The 19,905-nt window shown below is 52.5% G+C and overlaps 1 protein-coding gene across 1 annotated transcript in view; it reads right to left on the bottom strand.

Moving 5' to 3' along the window:
* The window catches only part of MAPK4 (mitogen-activated protein kinase 4), a 51,630-nt gene that overhangs the window by 9,254 nt on the left and 22,471 nt on the right, over positions 1–19,905 (bottom strand). The window lies entirely within an intron of this gene.

Below are 19,905 nucleotides of genomic sequence, written 5' to 3'. Positions count from 1 at the left end.
CATTACTGCGGCAACAGATGAGCCGCAGGCATTTCATTTATCCAGGGACTGAAACTCAGAAAAGCCATGCATCTGAAACCAAGCCAGTTGATACTGACGATTAGAATGAATTCTGCTACAACCGTCATCGAGTCCCTTTTAGGACCAGACAAGGCCACCTCCCATGGGGTTGCAGGGTAGCTCCTCTAAAGGACAGAGTGGACACAGCTTTTTTGGCCAAGAGGATTCTGGGAGCTCATTATGGCGCCCTAAAGGAGGATTAATGTCCTGGCTGGTTTTGGCCTCTGCTCAATGGTTCATGGTCCGGGCTGGAATCCCTCCCTACAGCACACAGTGGTGACAAAGGTGTGTTAGCACAGAGAGGACATCTTCCCCAGGCAACTTAGAAATTGTTTTCTACATAATTCCGAAAGCTGGCCCAACAGTGAAATCTGAGAAATGTCCACTTGTCTGGCCTGGAACAGACTCTCTGAAGGCAGACCCATTTGGGGAGTTAAAGTAAGACAGTCAAGACCCAGGAGATCCAACGAGGGACAGCGGGCATGGACTTGTTACGTGCCGTTGTAGCTCTCAGTTCCCATCTGAGTTTTCTTTTTGCCCTGTGGAAAATGTATCACAGACGCAAGTTCAAGCAAATGAAGAATCAGGAGGCCCAAGTATTCAGGAGCTTTTGACCCAGGAATCTGAAATCTTTTACCTGTTGAACAAAGACTTATTGGGTGTCTAAAACCTTCTGAGAGCTCCAAATTAGGATAGCCATTCTCTCTCCTTGGTGGCCTGTTATTTCTTCAAATAGAGCCTCAAACTTGTGGGAGGAAGGAGGGAATAAGAAATAACACCCCTTTGCTGGAATGACTACAGTGTGCCCATAACCAGCCTTTGTGGTCCAACCCAAAGAATGCACCCCGATTAGAAGGTGCTGCTCTCTCCGCCTCCTTCGGGGACTTTCAGAAATCCCTTCCTTGGAGGGTGGTTCTCCTACGTGGCTAACACGCTAGGCTGGCTTCCCCTCGGAGCTCCCCTGTTTTCTTCTTGTTTCATCGCTTGTCTTCTTGATCACCCTCCTGGGCAGCAGCTCTGTATTGTTGTGTAGCTACCTTTCCATCATCCAGCCTCATGTCTGCCTCCAGGAAACCCTGCTGAATAAATGAAGGAGCAAGGCACTTCTTGGGTGGCCTGCACCCCCTTCAAAATGAGGCACCTTCTATACGGGCCACTCATGCTCATCTTTGACACTTGACTTTATGGAGAGTCCCAACACCCACTTGCAAAAGGGTGCAAGAAGTTGACATGACAGTGTCTCATACCTTGTCTTGTTCTAAAAAGTATTGGCCAATGCAATTATTATAGGAGTTTATTATTTAAAATTTATTTATTTATCTTGAGAGAGGGCTCTCCCATCTGCTGGTTTATTCCCCAAATGCTGCTTTGGCTGGGGCTGAGCTGAGGCTGGGCCAGGTAGAAGCCAGGAGCTAGGAACTCAGTCAGGGTCTCCCATGTAGATGGCAGAAATCCAATCACTTGAACCATTGTTGTTGTCTCCCAGGGTTCCCATAAGCAGGAACCTTGAGTCAAGAGCTGGGGCTGGGTATTGAACTCAAGACACTCTGATGTGGGACACAGGTGTCTTAGCTGCTACGCTGAACGCTTACCCCTAGGAGTTATTTTTTGTTTGGTTTATTGAGGTGTAAGTAATGTAATTAACCCTTTTTAGTGCGTAGTTCTATGCATTTTCACAAAAGCATAGGATTGTGCTCCTTCATCACAATCAAGATATGCAACAATTGCGTCATCTCAATCCCAGCATGCTCCCCTGGGTTCTTGCCCCAGCAGTGCCCGTGTTCTGTCCTCTGGCTTGACAAGGTCATATGGCAGGAGTGACAGCATAGAACCTGGAGTGGATTCCTTCACTTAGCATCATGCATCCAAGGCACATCCAGGTTGTATGTAGTATTGTTTGTTTAGAATTTAAGTCTGATACTAAAAATGACAGAAACAAGCCAAACTCTAGATGTTCCCTCCTGGGTGGGTGTGTTATAAATAATGGCCTGACTTTATTTTCCAGTCAGAGGTGAGACAATAAAGCCAAGAATACCCAGAGGGGAGGAGATTTAGTTTTCTGATATTTAAATGAATAGTATGTTCTGGAATGGAATGTTCTGGAATTAACATCTGTCACTTATGGGAGGCCAGTGGGGGACATAGTTTCCTTCTGAAACAACTGCCATGTGAACAAAAGATATTTCCGTGGGCAAAGCCGGCCTTGGGCCAGAATGAGGCCCAGAGCAGTATTGGCCTTATGAATGAGTCCTGGCCCTTGAGTGAGGACCGAGCAGTAGCTGGCACTGTGTTAGCTGCTGGCTGTTTCCCTGTAGCTGTTTGTCCCTCACACTCTTCTTCCCCTTTATCTGAAAGGCAGGCACACACACACACAGACACAGATCTTCTATCTGCTAGCTCACTCCCTAAATGTCCACAACAGCTGGGGCTGGACCAGGAGCCAGGAACTCCATAGGGGTCTCCCATGTGGACGGCAGGAACCCAGATTCTTGAGCCATCACCTGCTGCCTCCCAGGGTGCACATCGGCAGGACACTGGATCTACAAGCAGTGACCTGGCACCTGCGCCAAATGCCTGGCTCCAGCCAACTCTTGAAACAATAGAAAGGGAATGTTCTGGTGTGTTTCAGCAGCCACAGGGCAGAGGGGAAGCTGGAAGGTGCAGTGTCTTGTACCAAGCCCTGGGACAAGAGAAGTCCAGGGAGAAGGAGATGGGAATTAATGGGAGATGCATTCTTGGGCCTGTGGGGCAGACTCTGGGGGCCTGGGGCACCTGCCGTCAACTGCGATGAGCCCTGAGGGTCCCGTTGGGAGAGGCAGTGGAGCCCACCACAGGATACTGCTGATCCGACATCGAAAGAGGAGTTTCCAGTTGAGTGGATGGTGCTTAAGTCAGATTTTTCTAGGAAAAGCATCTTTGCAGGGTACACAGGAGTGGAGTGCGATTTTATCAGAAGAACTCCGACATCAGTCAATCAAAGAAGTCTCCCAGTGGCCTCTCTGCCTGAGCCTATAGAACGAACGGCCCGGGCTGCATGTGGATGAGATGAGAACTTGACATGTCCTCAGGGCCCAAGCCTGGGCTTCCGGGGCAGGGTGTGCCTGTGTCCAGGCTGCCCGAGGAGGGGGTAGGGCGACGGCAGGCACAGGCGCAGTGCACATGGGGCACTGTTTGAACTCGGGGGTCTCAGGCTAAGTCTTTGCCAGTGTGAGAAGACATGAAGCTCCCTCCGTTCTCTGTGATCCTGGCTCGGCACCCAAGAGGCCAACCTGGAGTTGCTCCTTCCAGAAGGTCCCTTTTCCCTGCCACCCCAATCTTGGTGCCCCTGGGAGGCAGTTGGACATGGCTTCCTTTCTAGATCCTTCCAAGGGGGTCTCTGGGCCTTCTGCAACATGTGCTCCCACCAGCCCATTTTGCTGTCCCTTTAAAGTCCCCGAGAGCCCACGGGAAGCTTGGACTTTGGTTTGGGAAACCATCTCGCAGCAGCTGGGCCATGATAAGCATAATCGGGGCCCCCAGCAGACCCAGGGTGAAAGCTCTGGGTGTTCTCTGTGCAGAGGGGGCAGGGAACAGCCCTCAGGCCCAGCTCCCTCCCAGGGGATTCAGAATGGCCTACATCAAAGTCACCCCAGAAGGGTGGACCCCCGCCTGCGGCTCTGGCAGGCACATGCTGGGTGGGTGCCAGTTCTGCCTGCAGCTGCCCCGAACCTGCTCTCTGTGTCTGGGAGTCAGGGGTGGAGGAGAAGCCAATGAGGCAACAAACCTTCTTGCTTTAAGAACAGTGCGCCCCACTGATCCCAGGGATGGAAAACGTCAAGTACAAAAGCATAGTCAACTGTAGCTCTATGTGCGTGTGTGTGTGTTTGTGTGTGTGCGCGCATGCATGCATGTGTGTGTGTGTGCATGTCTGTGTAGGAGTGGGGGGCACAGGGCTGGAAGGGCTGTCTTCACCCCGCCTACTGAGTGGATGCATGTAGGACTGCTCCTGCTTCCAGACCAGGACAGAAGCTCTCTGACGGTCCCACCGTCCCAATCAGAAATGCTGGAACGTGTCCTGGGAGCCCAGCGTGTGTTGGTCCCTGTGTGGAAACGCCAAAGTCATGAAGATCATCCCTGCTTGCTGCAAAGAGCCTGTTGTGTGGCTGGAGAGGGGACGGTAATATGAAACGGTGACCTGAGGACCAGTGTCACGGTCAAGGCCAAAGTGAGACATCGTATGGTGGTGAACATCTGTGCCTGACCCTGTGGTAGCTTCTCACACGGATGACTGCGGTAACCCGTCCATCAGTAAACGGCCTTGTCCCAGGTCCATCCTGGGACATGGTCAAGGGGGCCAGCTCCAGGGCCTGTCATTGTTAACCTGAACCCCAAGGAACCTCCCCAGTGTGGCAGGCTGAACAGAGTGAACCGTGAGCAGCCAGGGAGAGGCAGGGAGAGGATCAGGGGTCAGGTCTGAGCTGGTCTCGATGGATGGGGTAGCACAGGTGGTGGCGGGAGCCAGAGTGAGTGAAGGTGGGGCGGGGGGAAGACGCAGGACGGGCTCAGGGGAAAGAGACCATTGCACGCGCGGAGCCGAGGAGAACAGCCTTGGTTCTGAAAGCCAGTGGTCCTCTGGGACCCCTGGCCTCGGAATGCCGGGCGGTGCTTGTGAAGTGCACCTGGCCCAAAGCCACCCAGGCAGAGTCCCCCAATCTCCATCCTCTCACAGGAACACTTATACCTCCTCCCCGTTTGAGAATGCCAGCTGGGACAAGAAGCCCTGTGGTAGCCCAGTGGGGGAGGAGGGAGGGCAGGAAGATCATGGGCTTCCGCAGAGCCTGCAGAGGGCCCCCGCCTCTCAGGCCTGCACCCCACGGCAGGGTCCCCGCTTCTCTTCCCCGTGGGAGGGTGAGGGCTGAAGGGCTGGGTGGCAGCCTCAGGGCCCCCACTCGCCACAGGCCTGCACGCCTCCTGGCACAGAGGCTGCTGCTTCTGGAATGCAAGGGGTTAATGGGATCAGGACGGCTCCTGGGCACCAGGCTTCCTGTGAAGGGGACAGGGATGTACACGTGCTTCTGGCTGATGGAGGAGAAACCAGGTCAAGCCCCGAAGAAAGCAGGCCGGGGAGAAGTAAAACACCCCGCCCCAGGGGAAAGTGCGGCTGCGGCACAGATGCTGGGACTCCTGCTCCCTGGTGGATGTGCCGCGGAAAGCGAATGGGAGGGATGGCGCATGCGCAGCCTGGTGAACACGGAGGGGAGGGTGTGAGAGCTGCCTGCAGGCACTGGCCAGGTTGGCATCTGGAAGAGGGGCTAAGCTTGTTCTCTGAGTTCCGGGGCTGGGCGAGAGCCAAATTTGCGAGACAGAAACCTCCACGATCCGATAACCCTAGCAGAGGGTCACTGAGCTCCTCAAACGGTTCTAACTGCTTTATCTGGGTTAATTCATTTCATCCTGGTGAGTACCCCTGCAGTAGGGGCTCTCACTGTGGTCATGTCACAGGGAGGAAACCAAGGCCCAGAGAGGGTGAACGACCTACCCACAGGCACACAGCCTGTGCAGAGGGAGCTCCCTGGATCTATTGGCAGTCACATAAGAGACCTCCAAAGCTGTCAGGGCTGGGCAGTAGGGGCCAAGTGTGGAGGGATGTGCCAACAGTGTGCCCCTCGTGGCTGCTCTAACAAGCGGTTTCTCAGACTTCTGGGTGCACTTAAACCGCCTGGGGCCCCTTATTGGCTAAGCACGGATTTCATGTCTTGGTTTAAGCAGATGATGTTGATGCTGCCCACAGGATCCTGCCAGCAGGTGAAAGGCTGGCCTGTTCGAAGGCTCGAGAATTGGGCTTGCTTGCTGGCTGCAAGACTTGTGGCGCGAGCGGCACCCTGGCCTATCACAGCGAGCTCGTTCTTTGTGTTAGGGACACTCATCGAATGCTCATTGAGGAAAACGGCATCCTCCCAGGGGCCCAGCATTACGTAGAAATCGCCCCGGAGGCTGCCATTCCTGTTTGTGCCAGTGAGGCCCATGGGAAACCTGCTAGACAGGAGCAGCCCTGCAGGAGGGTAGACTCACCATGGCCCCCAGCCCCATCCTATGACACCATTTCCACGAAAACTGGTGGGGCAGCTGTGTCCAGCGGGAGGAGTGAGTGTGCAATCCGAGAGCTCAGCGCGCGCGGGATGGTGCGCAGATTCCCACCCCCACCCCTGCACGTTCCGTTTATGCCATCAAAATAAACACAGAGGGAAGAGTGCGGCTGCACCGCGTTCCAAGAGCTTCTGGGAAGCCCTAACTGCTGACCTGCTGGCTCCGCCCCCATTCCAGGACCTGGGGGATCCTGCCTAGTGAAATTCACCACCTCCTTCTTCTAAGACTTCCCTGGAAATCTACCAAAAGCCCCGGTCTTGGTCGCTCCAGACTCCAAAAGGTCACTTCCACTTATTTTTTTAAATTATGATATAATTGTTTTCTTAAAAATATGTATGCAACTGCTGTTAAACATGTATACCACACAATCCACTTTAGCCATTTTTAAGCATCAAGTTCAATGGAATTAGCACATTCACAGTGTCGCACGACCATCTCCAGAACTCCCACCTTGCAAAACTGAAACTTGGCATGCATCCCTTCAGCAATGATTCCCCATTCTCCTTGCTCCGAAGCCTCTGGACCCCACGCTTCCATTCCCCGCCTCTAGGGATTTCATACCCCAGGCACCGCACCCAAGTGGAATCATACAGGACTTGTCTTTTAGGGCCCAGCTCATTTCTCTTAGCGTAATGTACCGCCCCTTACTTTTACACAGCAGGAAAGCGGGGGCCAGAGAATTGCAGAGAATTGAGCTGCTTTTTAAAAAGCACTTAGTTGGGGTGTAGTTGTCTTGTGATTCAACTGGAGCTCACTGTCACAGATAATAGCTTTGGGCACCATCCTCGCGGGGTCCCAGTCATGAGCCCTGGATGCTGTTATAGCTCCGAGACACAGCGTTTTGTTTGGAGACAGGCCAGAACCCGCAGCTCTGTCACCACCGTTCATACCGGGGCCCATTGCTGGGCTGGTGAGAGCAGTGGGTGGAGGGAAGGCTTGGTTCGGCTGCTCCAGCCTCAGTTTCCCTCTCTGACTGGGCTGCTGGCGATCCCCAAGTCCTCCTCCGTGGGGCCTGAGCATCCTGGGATGCTGCAGCAGGACCACAGCCAGCATCGATCTAAGTGAGGAGCCCTGCTGGCCGAAGTGATGACTTTTTAATGGGCCAGTCTGCCAGCAAATGGCTCCTTTTAGGAAGATGTATTCACTGCCAGGCCTTAAATAGAGTTCCTCTTGTCTTTCAAGGGAAAATCTGGAGGCGCTTTGGAGCAGTGCTGCACAAACCTGCTACAGGTGGGAAGCATCTGGGGAACTGGAGGGAAAAAAAACCAACCTGATGTTCAGGCCAAGCCCCATACCAGTTACACCAGAATCTGGGGGCTGGGGGCGGGGAGAGGGGAGGCATCAGTAAGTTTTTAAACTCCCCAGGTGATCCCCGTGTGTAACCATATTTGAAAACCAGGATCCTGGAGATCTTCAGTGCACCTGCTTTGGTAAGGTAAGCAGTGTCCCAGTTAGTTCAGGTTTGTATTTCCAGCTGCATTGAGGACAAGATAAATCCTTTTGAAAAAGGATTTTATTTATTTGAGAGAGAGAGAGAAAAATCTTCTATCTGCTGATTTATTCCCCAAATGCCTACAACAGCTGGGGGCTGGGCCTGGCTGAAGCCAGGAGCCATAAACTCCATGCAGTACCTGAGCCATTAGGTGCTGCCTCCCCGAGTGTGCATTAGCAGGAAGCTGGAACTGGGAGCAGGGCCAGGACTAGAACCCAGGCACCCTGGTATGGGATGTTGGTGTCCCAAGCAGCATCATAACTACAGCGCCACAATGCCTGCCCAAGACAAATCCTTGAGTGGCCACGGAGGCCGTCCCTGGGCAACTGATCTGTGGGAAGTAACAATTTCCTGGGAATAATCAATCACAATAATAGCTACCATTTATTGAGAACTTACGACGTGTCGGGCACTGTGCCAAGTGCTGCCTTCATTCTCAAAATGACCCCATGGAAAGGTCTAGAGAGGTGAATCACGTGACCGAGACCGAATTAGCTAATAACTGGCAAAGCTGAGATTTGATCCGGCAGTGAACAAAACAAAGTCCCTGTACTCGCAGGGTGCACATCTTAGCAGGATAGACAGCTGAACAAACACACGCATAGCACGTGCAGTGCAGATACGTGTAAGGAGTAAAAATCAAGCAGGGTAAGGAGACAGAGAATGAGGGGGAGGGAGCTGGTCTGGGGAGGCCTCTCTGATAAGCGGGGTGGGGGAGGGTGTCAGGCATCTGAGTGAGCGGAGGGGGTGGGCTGTGTGGCCACGTGGTGGTGAGGGGGTGAGCTGTGAGCCCCCGGAGGAAACCAGCACTCTACCCCCTCTCCTCCCTCCTGGTGGGGCTCCTGCTCAGGTCCCTCGTGGTTCTGCAAGGGGGATTTTGCCAGGGGTAGCCCCACTCACCTCCTGAGAAATCAGAGATAAATACTTGCCTTCATTTACATCTGTGGGAATTAGCCCAGGCCCCTCCCTTCTGCCTGATGCAGCTGGTGAGCCTTTGGGTCCACGCAGCATCCAGGACCCTCTCACCTCCAAGTTCACAACTCCAGGAGAGGAGGCAGGGAGAAGGCCCGGGTGCTGGGGCCAGCTCTGTTTTCTCTGTGTCTGCAGTGGGCTCTGGCCAGGGTAGGGTCTCATGGAACTCTGCTCATGGAATGGCATGGAAATCTTACATTAAAGGGAGGGTTGATATGCTCATGGGATCTGTGAGGTTGAATTGCTGTTAGTGATCACAGGACAAAGGTAGCCTCTTTGCAAGTCCAGGTGCAGGTGTGGGTTCTACTTCACATGATCCTGAGGCCACAGAGGGAAAACTGAGCCCTTCTGGTCACTAATCCTGCCTGAGACCAACACCGAGGTCAGACTCAGGCTTTATGGTGCCTCCCCACCCCAAAGAGAAAGAAAATATTAATACAAAAGCACTTCCGAGCAACGCATAGTAAGTATTTGGGGGCAGCTGATATGTGCTAGGTACTATCCCAGGCACCCTGTCTTTCCTCACTGGATCATCACAAAGTCTATCCAGTTGGGCACTTTTACAGTTGAGCGATCCTGATCCGAAAATCCAACACTTTCAGAGCACTGACATGATGCTGTTAAGTGGAAAATTCCACACCTGACTTCATGTTGATGGCGCACAGTCAAAACACAGGCTCACTAAGAATACTGCAAAAATCACCTTCAGGCAATGTGCATAGATCTATTTGAAAGAGAAAAGAATTCCATGATTAAGAGTTGGGTCCCATCCCCAAGATATTTCATGATGTATATGCAAATATCCAAATCCAAAATCAAACAAAAATCCCAAATACCAAACACTTCTGGTCCCAAGCATTTTGAATAAGGAACTCAACCTGTGCTTCCCCGGATCCGTAGGAAACCCAAATCACGAAGTCCCCCCATCAGGGCCCTAAAGTTCCTGTCCTATTCCAGCCTCTTCTGTCTGCTCTGCCACTCACAGCTGCTCCCGGAAGCCCGCACCAGAGGGTTGGAATTCTCCCTGTTCAGCCTGTAGAGCTCGGACAGAGGGAACGGCCCTGGCCAGCTCCTTCCCAGCAGGCTCTGCGGCATGAACCACAATGTCTGTAGAGGGCAGCTCAGTGGAGTCGGTGGACAGAGAAGCACACAGAGCAGCTACGTCATCACCCGGCTGTTCTTCATGGGTGCAGGATCAGGCAGAACTTAGCTGGGCCCAGAGGCTGTGACAGATTTCAATGGCTTAATTATACAGATGGCTCTGTGCAGGGACTACCATGGGCCCCAGAGAGCTTACTTGAAGCTGTCAGAAGCCCTCCCACATGGGGTCTGCTTGGCCAGGGCGGGGTCTGGAGAGGAAGGAGCACCCTGGCTGAACAGCAACCCTCTCTTTGAAGGCAGGAAGAAGCTGCCCGCAGAACTTGGGAGAAGGAGCCCGAGAAGTCCTACTCCTCCAAACTTGGCCGCCTGCCTGGTGCAGGAGCATCTCACCGACAGAGCTGCTATTCTTAGTTAAGGCAGCTTTTCCTGGAATGGGTTCACATCCCAAAGATGTTAACTGGCTGGCAGTAACCAGCCAGTATATCTGTAAAGTCTTAGAATCTCCTGGATGGAGATTTAGAATGTGTGGCACTTGTCAAATCTCTTAGGCCACATTTTCACTTTTTGCTTGGTGCATCTTGGGGTTGTGGATCATCTTTTTCAGGATAGACCATAGGCGAAGCTGGGTAAGGCTCCTGCTAACACGTCCACAGGGTACCTGGGAGAGGAAATGTTGACTTCTTAAACTCACTGGCTTCTATTGGCAAGGCTAACGTTATGGCACCTGCTGAACACAGCTCCGGCGTGAATGGAAACTCACACTGCCTCCCCCACTTATCCCGACAGCCCGTAAGTTACAGAGATCCACTGGACTTGATGTATATGGAGCCTGCAGGCAGAAGGGGCTGAAGGCGAGTGGCTGCCTTCTCATTGCCCAGGGGCTCTGGTTCCCAGGAAAAGATGCAGGGATGTTTGGTTAGAAAAGGGAATCTGGGCAAAGTGGGATGTGCAGGTAACTGAGGGAGGCAGCCCTGCTGGGGGAAGAGCACTGAGCATGTCCTAGCCCTGTCCCCCAGGCAGGGAACAAGTGCAGATCTTAGGGAATGGAGGAGGGGCGTGGGGACAGAGAGGAGGGCAGTGGAAAGACTTAAGTCCAACTCTAGTCCCTCTCCTTCTGTCCAAGTCCACATCAACTCTTGGCTCAGTAGCCCCATCTTCCCCGACCTTGAGGAGGATCTCTTCACCTTGGTGTCTGAGGCAGCCTGTCCAGGTCATATTATTCACCCACTGCTCTTCCTAGAAAACCTGCAGACCCCTGGCTGTATTAGTTTTCCAGCACTGTGACAGAGAGAAGCTAACCTAATAAAGAGAAAGGCTTGCTTAGCTCACAGTTTTGGAGGTTCACAGTCTAAGATCAAGTGACAGCATTCTGGCTGGCAGGGTCCTAAGGTAGAGCATGGGAAGAAGGAGCACACATCCACTGAGGTCTCTGCTTATAAAGCCTCCATGATTCAACCACAATGGCTGAACACTAACAACTGAACCCAAATTAAACCACTTCCCAAAGGCCTCACTTGTCAATGCCATAACTGGATTATGTTTCTGCCCTCATAGTACTAGGCCTTTCACACACAGCCTATGAGGGGACCCAAGCTGATGTTCAAACCATAGCCTTGGCAAGTGCTCCACTTCGGGAGATGGGTCACCTGCTCCAGGGGATGACAGTCTTATTTATGGCACTGTTAGCAGGCATCCATTAAGAGGTTCCACGGGTCTGTCTCTGTTCCTGGCTCTCTGAGTTGAGGAACTGTCTTCAGGGAGCTTACATTCCAGCCCTAGACAGGGAGTATACTGGTTCCACTGCAAAGACCATCATGAAACCAGGACAAGGGAGAGCAGATGAGGCAGTCACTGTGTGAAAAGGAAACAGAGGGGAGGCCACGGCATCCATATTTGGAGGGACTCATACAAAGTACAAAATTATGAACACAAAATTGGGTATGAAAGTGAATATTCTGAATCAGAAAAATAACTGCGGCAACTTAAAAATTATAAAAAGCTGGCAAATACCACAAACATCACAGAGTTCATAAAAACAACATTTTGACTAATTAAGCTGCTTGGCTAAATGCAGGAAGCAAACATGTGGATGTACTGTGTAATTTTTGATTATCTCATCTATGATAATTTTGTGATATAATTTTCCACAGAGAATTTAAAGATAACTCAGTCTTTGGAAGATAATTGAAAAAGCTAACTGCCTTTCCTTTGATACGTTGGATGCTTCAGCACCGTGGATATTTTAGGAGTTTCACATTCAAAACTATTTAGTGGTAATACCTTATAAATGTATAGGACTGGCTGGCGCCGTGGCTCATTAGGTTAATCCTCCTCCTGCGGCGCCGGTACCCAGGGTTCTAGTCCCGGTTGGGGCACCAGATTCTGTCCCAGTTGCTCCTCTTTCAGTCCAGCTCTCTGTGTGGCCCAGGAAGGCAGTGGAGGATGGCCCAAGTGCTTGGGCCCTGCACCCGCATGGGAGACCAGGAGAAGCACCTGGCTCCTGGCTTTGGATCGGCGTAGCTCTGGCCTTGGCAGCCATTTTGGGGGTGAACCAATGGAAGGAAGACCTTTCTCTCTTTCTCTCTCTCTCACTGTCTAACTCTGCCTGTCTCTCTCTCTCTCTCTCTCTCTCTCTCTCTCTCTCTATATATATATATATATATATATATATATGAATGTATAGGACCACTATCAAATGTAACAAAAATCCTGCTGAGTATTCTTTTGTAGATGAGCTGTAAGATTTGGGAGGCATTTCCAGTTCAAGTGGTGAGTAATCTGCTTTCTTTGAATTGATGGTGCTCATTATCCAGGTTGTCAATGATGTCTTGGTTGTAATCGCATGCTATGAGTTGTGCAGTGGCCCTGTTTCTTTGTGTTATCACAAAGAAACATGCCCATGAGTTGATTCTGTGGACCTTGGGAGGATTTCTAGAAGTTACTCCTACTGTACGACTGCCAGCAATAACTGCAGATCATGCAACAAAACCTCACTAATCCCAAACCAAATCTATCCCTAGCTCAACCTCCCTTTAGTGAGGTCCCCCAAGTGCCCTGCACCATCTAACGTTGGCAGAAGTATGGCCAAGGGAAAGTCGAATGACAACAGACGACTTCCTAACACATTGTTCTTCAAATCAGGTTCTTTGTGAATATCACAGGAACCGTGCAGTCAGCGTCCCTGCTGGGACTTTGGCTGGCCTGAGCTCTGTGGAAAATCTGGCCCTGACCAGAAGTAAAAGTGGCCAAAGAGGAGGACAGACACTAGGAAGACAGGCCGGCATCTTGCCAGAATCTCCACTTATTCTAGGAAGCTTCCTGGAAGTCGTCCATGATGGGGCAAATTGTCCAGAGAGCTGGTCACCAGAGTTGTTCCTCAGGACAGGGGGTGTGCGGGCAGCGGCTGCAGAGGGAGCCTGCGAGGCTCTGAAAGGGGCTTCTTCCTTCCTCCCCCTGCACATACGCCGCTTCCTCCCCCTGCACACACACTGTTTCCTCCCCCTGCACACACGCTGCTGGGACTCCTGCCACCAGAAAAGGCCCTCTCTGGTGCCCTTCCCCTGCCCTCAGAATCCTTGGCTTCAGTTTTTATTGTTTTAAAATGTTTGCTTATTTTCATCGACTTGAAAGTCACAGCAGAGGAGTAGAGAGGGAGCGAGCGAATATTGCATCCTCTGGTTCACTCCCCAAAAGCTCGCAACAGCCAGGGCTGAGCCAGGCTGAAGTCACAAGCCAGGAGTTCTATCCGGGGTCTCCCATGTGGGTGGCAGGGCCCCAAGTACTTAAGCCGTCACCTGCCACCTCCCAGGATGCATGAGCAGGAAGCTGGAAACAGAAGCAGGGTGGCCAGGATTCGAACCTGCTCTCCAGTATGGAATGCAGGCATCCAAGAGGTGGCTTAGCAGCTGCATCGAATGCCTGCCCTGAGAAAATAAATACTGTTCAATGTCTTCAAGAGTGACGGCATTACCCAAGTATTCTACTTCTTTTTCAGTCAACCTTGATAGAATTATATTTTCTAGTGACTTGTTGATTTCACATAACTGCTCGATAAAATGTATTTATTTAGGTATGGTTAATAAATAGATGTTTACTCAATACATGAACACATAGGAGCACAGAGTTTCTAGTAGTCTCTTAATTTCTCAATGTCTGCTGCACCTGTCGTTATGTTCATGGATAATTGAGGGCTCTCTGTTCTGGTTCTAGAGCCCAGCTGGCTCACTCGGTGGAGGCCAGATCCGATTTATTTAGCATAAACAGGAGTGTCTGGGGCACGGTCAAGAAATGCAGTCTAGGAGTGAGCAGTTGGTCTAGTGCGACTTCCTGCTATGTGCGCCTGGCAGGCAGCGGGACGGCTCAAGCAGCCGGGTCCCTGCCACCCACGCGGGACAGCACGGCTCAAGCAGCTGGGTCCCTGCCACCCATGCGGGACAGCACGATGGAGTTTCTAGCCCTCAGCAGCATCAGCCTGCCCAGCTCCAGTCACTGTTGGCCACAGGGGAGCAAGCCAGCAGATGGGAGCGCTCTCTGTCTCCCAAGTAAGCAAAATGAAATTTAAAAAAGAAATACAGGCTCGTCCATGACTGGGCTTCTTCATTTATTCCTCAGCCGGCGTTCTCATGGGCAGGGGTGGAGATGAGTGCGGCTGCGGGAGCCGATGTTCGTAGTCTCTCTGTGGTCTAGCATTTCCTAGAGCAACGGGGCAAGTGGGTGATCTCTCGCAGAAGTAAGCCAAGAAGGCAAAGGGAAACGGATCATCCCCATCACCATCATCACTGACAGCGGTGACGGCGAGGCACTGGGGATGCACCTGCCACGCACTGTGTTAATACTTGTCAGAAAGAATCTCAGTGAATACTTCTACCAAAGTATTAGCAGAGCAATGTCTACTGAGCTTCTACTCTGCTCCAGGTGCAGGATGCTGGGACACAGCAATGAACAAAGCAGATAAAGCCTCACCCCATGGGGGCAGGCGTGGGGGCACAGCAGGTTAAGTGGTCACCTGCAACGCTGGCGTCCCATATGACTGCCGGTTTGAGTCCTGGATGCTTCACTTCTGATCCCTGTTACAGCACATGGGAAAGAGGTGGAGGATGACTTGAGCACTTGGGCCCCTGCCACCCACGTAGGAGACCCGGATGGAGCTGCTGTCTCCTAGGTTGGGCCTGGTCCAGCCCAGGTTGTTGTGGCCCTTTGGGGAGTGAACCAGAAGAAAGAAGACCTCTTTGTCTCTTCCTCTCTCTAACCTCTGCCTTTCAACTAAACAAATAAATCTTAAAAAGAATACACAAAACCTCTCACCCTATGCCATCCGCGTGCTGCCTGGGAGTAGATTAGGTGTTCTGGTCCTGACTTTACAGGTAGGTAAAGCTGACCCAGCCAGCTAAGTGTTAAAGTCGTGAATAAACCCAGGTCTTGTTTGAACAGCTCTGCTCTGCTCTACGTCAGCAGTTCTCAAAGTCACGGCTCAGAATCATCTGGAGGGCTTGTTAACACTCAGATGGCAGGCCCCACCCCCAGTTTCTAATTCAGTAGGCCTCAAGGGGGAGCAGAGATGCTAAGTCCCCAGGTGCGGCTGATGCGGGGGTCCCGGGATCACACTTTGAGAACCCCTGCAGGGCTCCACAGACCCAGTTCTCAAGTGCCAGTCTCTCCTCTTCGCACTCGGGGACCCCCAGCATGTCCTGGGAACTCACCCCCACTGCCAGCAGCTGGCATCGGCGCACCTGCCCACGTGCATAATCACCCTGCCTAAACAGGTTCTCACTCCCCAGTAGTCCACGTGAACAAGCCACGCTGCTCCTGCACCTGACTCCTGGGCTGATCACGAGCCACACGCACACACCACACTCACTCACACTCAGGCCGCCAGGGGAAAGACAAGTCCTGCCGGGACTCGTCCAGGGCTACTCCTTTGTCTCCCGCCTCTGCAGGGTTCCCGGGCGTGCTTCATTCGCATCTTTCCCAGGATGCCCAGGCAGTTTGCCGCTCAAGCAAGGCCTGTGATTTGGACGGCAGGACTCAAGGTCAGGGAGTTCACGCGTCCCATCTGTCCTTGGGTCCCAGGTGTGGGAGGCTCCGCCCCCTCCAGCGGTGGGGGTCCCTGGGCGGGCAGACAGCCCTGCAGGAGCACGGAGGGCGGCTTTGGCTGTGGCACCCTCTCCTGCATGCCAGGCGGGCGGAACCAACACGAGCCACAGTGTAAGGGAGTCGCAAAGGCCTCCTTTTCTCCCCACAAGGCCGACTTTGATTTTCGCTTTTAAACAGCAAACATCACAGTTTTTACAAATCCTTGGTGGATGTCCCTGCTCTGCTGGTGCTCTGACTCTTGGCTGCTCCAGCACAGACAGTGTTGGGAGTACAAACACACACACACACACACACATTACAGGCCCAAGGACTTGGGCCGTCTTCTACTGCTTTCCCAGGCCATAGCAGAGAGCTGGATCGGGAGTGGAGCAGCCGGGACTCAACCAGCGCCCATATGGGATGCTGGCACTGCAAGGTGGTGGCTGGTCGCTGGCTTGTGTCCCACCAAGATATCCAAGCTCCCCAGAGCTCATGTTGCCTCCCAAGTGCTGCCTCCCCGCCCCCAAGCCTGCCACGCACTGTGCAAACCCTTTGCATTCTTGATCTCACTTAGTCCTCAGAACAGCCTTAAAAAAACCCCCGGGAGGACACATAGCTTGCCCCAGGTCACATCCTTCTTAGGGAACAAGATCTGGGCTTGTAGCTGCCTGGCCCAATCCAATATTATCTCTATAGGGCTCTCAACTGTGAGTCCAAGGCCTGCTCCACCGTGGAGTTGAAATTCTCTCCTACAAAGGGTGCAGTGGCCTGTACCAGAGATCTCGCATGCATCACTTGGCCTGGAAAACAAGGGCGTACTCCCTCCAGAGGGCAGAGGGGGCCCCCAGGACTGGGGGAGGCCCCGGGCAGAGCTCTGGGCCAGAGCACATGGACAACAGTCAGGCTGGACGATTTCTGGAGCAGAACCAGGAAGGTGGCCTGCAACATACTGCCAGCTGATTCCAGAACATTCCTTGTCCTGGAATTCAACCTTCCCTCTCACAACCAAAAGTCCAACTTTAAACGTAAGCATTTTGGAGCTATGTGTCTCTGGGTTACAATTCATACTAAAGTGTAAATGGCTATCCCCATCTCTCTTGTGAGAAGGCAGGTGTGAGGGAGGATGGGGAAGGAAGAGAGGGAAGGGGGTGGGGAGGGGAGACCGGGAGACTGCAAAGGAACATTCTACCAAGAGTGCGATTTTGCCTATCACAGTCCTGGCTGCAGACACTGTCTGGACAAACCATCAGAGCTACTCTCTCCACACTGGGCCAGAGCCTGCCGAAACCTTTGGGTAAAACCTGAGGATGAAGGAAACCTACTTTGCGAAGGACTTCCTCCAGGCCGTGTGTCCCTCCTCGGGGTGCCCCGAGTTGAAGATGTTGTTTCTGGACAAGTCCTGCCCCGGAATGCCATGTGGGCATCTCCACGACCGTGCAGATGCGTGCAGGGGCTTCTCACACGCCACGCGCCAGGCTTTGTCTAGTCGAATGGCAAGGTCTTTCATGATGTTTTGTTTCTCCATCAAAAAATATAAAATTTCAGTGAGCCGTGAAGCCCGGCTGCACTTGCAGCAAGGGCCAGCTCCTGCTCCGTCCCCGGCTCCGGCACCTGTTCTTCCCAGGACACGCTCGGCCTTCGTGGCTGATTCCTCTCTGGAGCGCTCGTTTCACTGTCTTGAAGGGACCCTTGCATTGTTGAATTTGGGTTTTGTAGTGATGAAAGTGGCACGGGACCATTTTTCAGAGGTCAGCCAGTGACTTTCAGAGTGACTGGCGCCCCTTAATTGTCAGGGGACCCCCACCCTACCCCCTAAGGGGACTGCTACCCCTGCTCTCCCTTCTCTCTCTGCATGCACAGGCAGACTTCTTTCCCCAAGGATGAAATGACCCCATTGTGCTTTATCTTAACCCTCTGTTTGACTTCATCTGCTACAGACGTCTTCTCCTATTAGTATTACAAGAGCTAAATGGCTGCACGAGGCAGTGTCTCTCGGTGGTTTCAAATCTCTTTAAATTTTAAACATCTCTTTAAAAATTTAAAAGCTCTGTAAATTTTTGTTCTGGATATCTTGTTCGTGGATATGAGTTTGGGTCCTCTCCAATATTTCAGCCTATGTCAGGTCACTGTATCAGGCTGTGGGCTGCAAGATGCTCTTCTGAGAAGGAAATTGGTATGGTTTGCACTGAAACTCATCCTGGGACCTACAAGAGTAGGGGAGGGGGGCCGGCGCTGTGGCCCCAGCCTGCAGTGCCAGCACCCCATATGGGCACTAATTCCAGTCCCGGCTGCTCCTCTTCCGATCCAGCTCCCTGCTATGGCCTGGGAAAGCAGTAGAAGATGGCCCAAGGTCTTGTGCCCCTGCATCCATGTGGGAGACCCTGAGGAGGTTCCTGGCTCCTGGCTTTGGATCGGCACAGCTCCAGCCATTGTGGCCACCTGGGGAGTGAACCAGTGGATGGAAGACCTCTCTCTCTCTCTCTCTCTCTGTAACTCTGCCTTTCAAATAAATGAATAAATATTTTAAAAAATAAAATAAACAAATCTATAGAAAGAAAGACAAAGAAAAGGTCCTGAAGAAAAGCATGGTCAGATCACTCTGAGACCTCGCCCAGCCCCTGCAGGTGGAAGTGCCTGCCTACGAAGGCTCGACCTGGGCTCTCGATCAGGTGAAGGGGAAAGGCCAGGCCTGCCTCCCCCTCTCCTCCTGTGCTGCCCCAGGGCCTCAAGGATCCCTTTCTAATAAGGGCGGCCAGATTCCCGGGGCCCACGGGTTTAGTTCCTAAGACAGCACTTATAATAAGGGGTTGGACTAGCTCAGTCTCCCAGTGTTATTAGTTATCATTAGATGTTATCTGGAGAGGCAGTTTCAAGTCAAATTCATTCGGAGAACTCCAAGTTAGATGGTTAATTATTGCAGGACTTATCAGCGCCTTTATTCCATGTAAGTACTTCAGAGTCCCACAGAGGGGAAGCTCCTTTTAAACTCGATGCCCAAGAGGGAAGGGTCAGGAAATGCATGCCATTCTGTCAACTTGAATTTTCTGTGACTTTGAACTCGGTCTCATTCCCTATAACACCTACTCTCCCAGACCCCCATGTCCAAAAAAGGAAAAAAAAAAAACAAAAACAAAAACTGAAAAACCAGAAACGGGAACACCGCACACAGACAAGCACTGCAGGCAGTGGGGGTCTCTGCGCCAGCCGCTGTTGCTGCAGCTCCACAAGTCCTGGGCGCGCCGGGCCATCTCCCCCTGCGAGATTCGTGCACAGACTTTTCCTGCCCGTCTTGGGATTCTACAGGGAGCCTCTTGTTCTGTTTGCCCTTCCGTTAGAATCAGAGGCAGGCAGGCACTTTCTGAGAGCCCAGCCCACCTCTTCTGGCTTCAGCCCCTAGAGACGGGCTCGCTGCTCGTGGGCTCTTGGGGAAGGGTCTGGAGCCCAGACATGGCCAGCCTGGGGCAAGGCTGAAGACCACCCCACCCCACCGCACCTCCATATCCCACCTGCCCTATGAGCCCCACTTCCTTTCCATGCAGCCTAGCCCGGGCTCTTGGCAGAGTTTATGCAACCTCTATTTCATGTCTGCACGTCATTTTCAAAGTATTACAAAATTTCAGTGGATGCCTAGTAACGTAGGGGTGCAGTGTGGGACTTGAGCACCTGCCTCCAGCACGTGGTGCACGGGTTGGGGTGACTCACACATCCAGCACCTCAAACATCTGTCACTTCTTTATTTGTACTTTATTTGTACATTCAAAAGCCTCCATTTCCCTAAGGCTTGCCACCCTGCTGCTTTTCCCACCAGACTGTAGCCTCTTGTGTGCAGAGAAAGCCTGGCCCAGAGCTGGCCCAGAGCTGGCCCAGAGCGGAGTAGACAGAGCTGCCAGTCACTGGCCATTGATCACTTTCAGCAGAACACCCATGGCATTGACCCTGAGGCAGGAGACTGGCTTAGCTGTCCGTCTTCCCAGCCTGGCTGAGAGCAGGTGCCTCGTGAGTGCTCAAGGTGCTGAATGGGAAATCCAAGCCTCGCCTTGGGAGGACCTGGAATTGGTCCCTGCCTCTCGTCCCTCTGTTAA

The sequence above is a fragment of the Lepus europaeus genome, chromosome 9 (genome assembly GCF_033115175.1).
Source record: "Lepus europaeus isolate LE1 chromosome 9, mLepTim1.pri, whole genome shotgun sequence".
In the NCBI taxonomy this organism is placed as follows: domain Eukaryota; kingdom Metazoa; phylum Chordata; class Mammalia; order Lagomorpha; family Leporidae; genus Lepus; species Lepus europaeus.
This window is presented reverse-complemented; position numbering and strand designations above follow the sequence as displayed.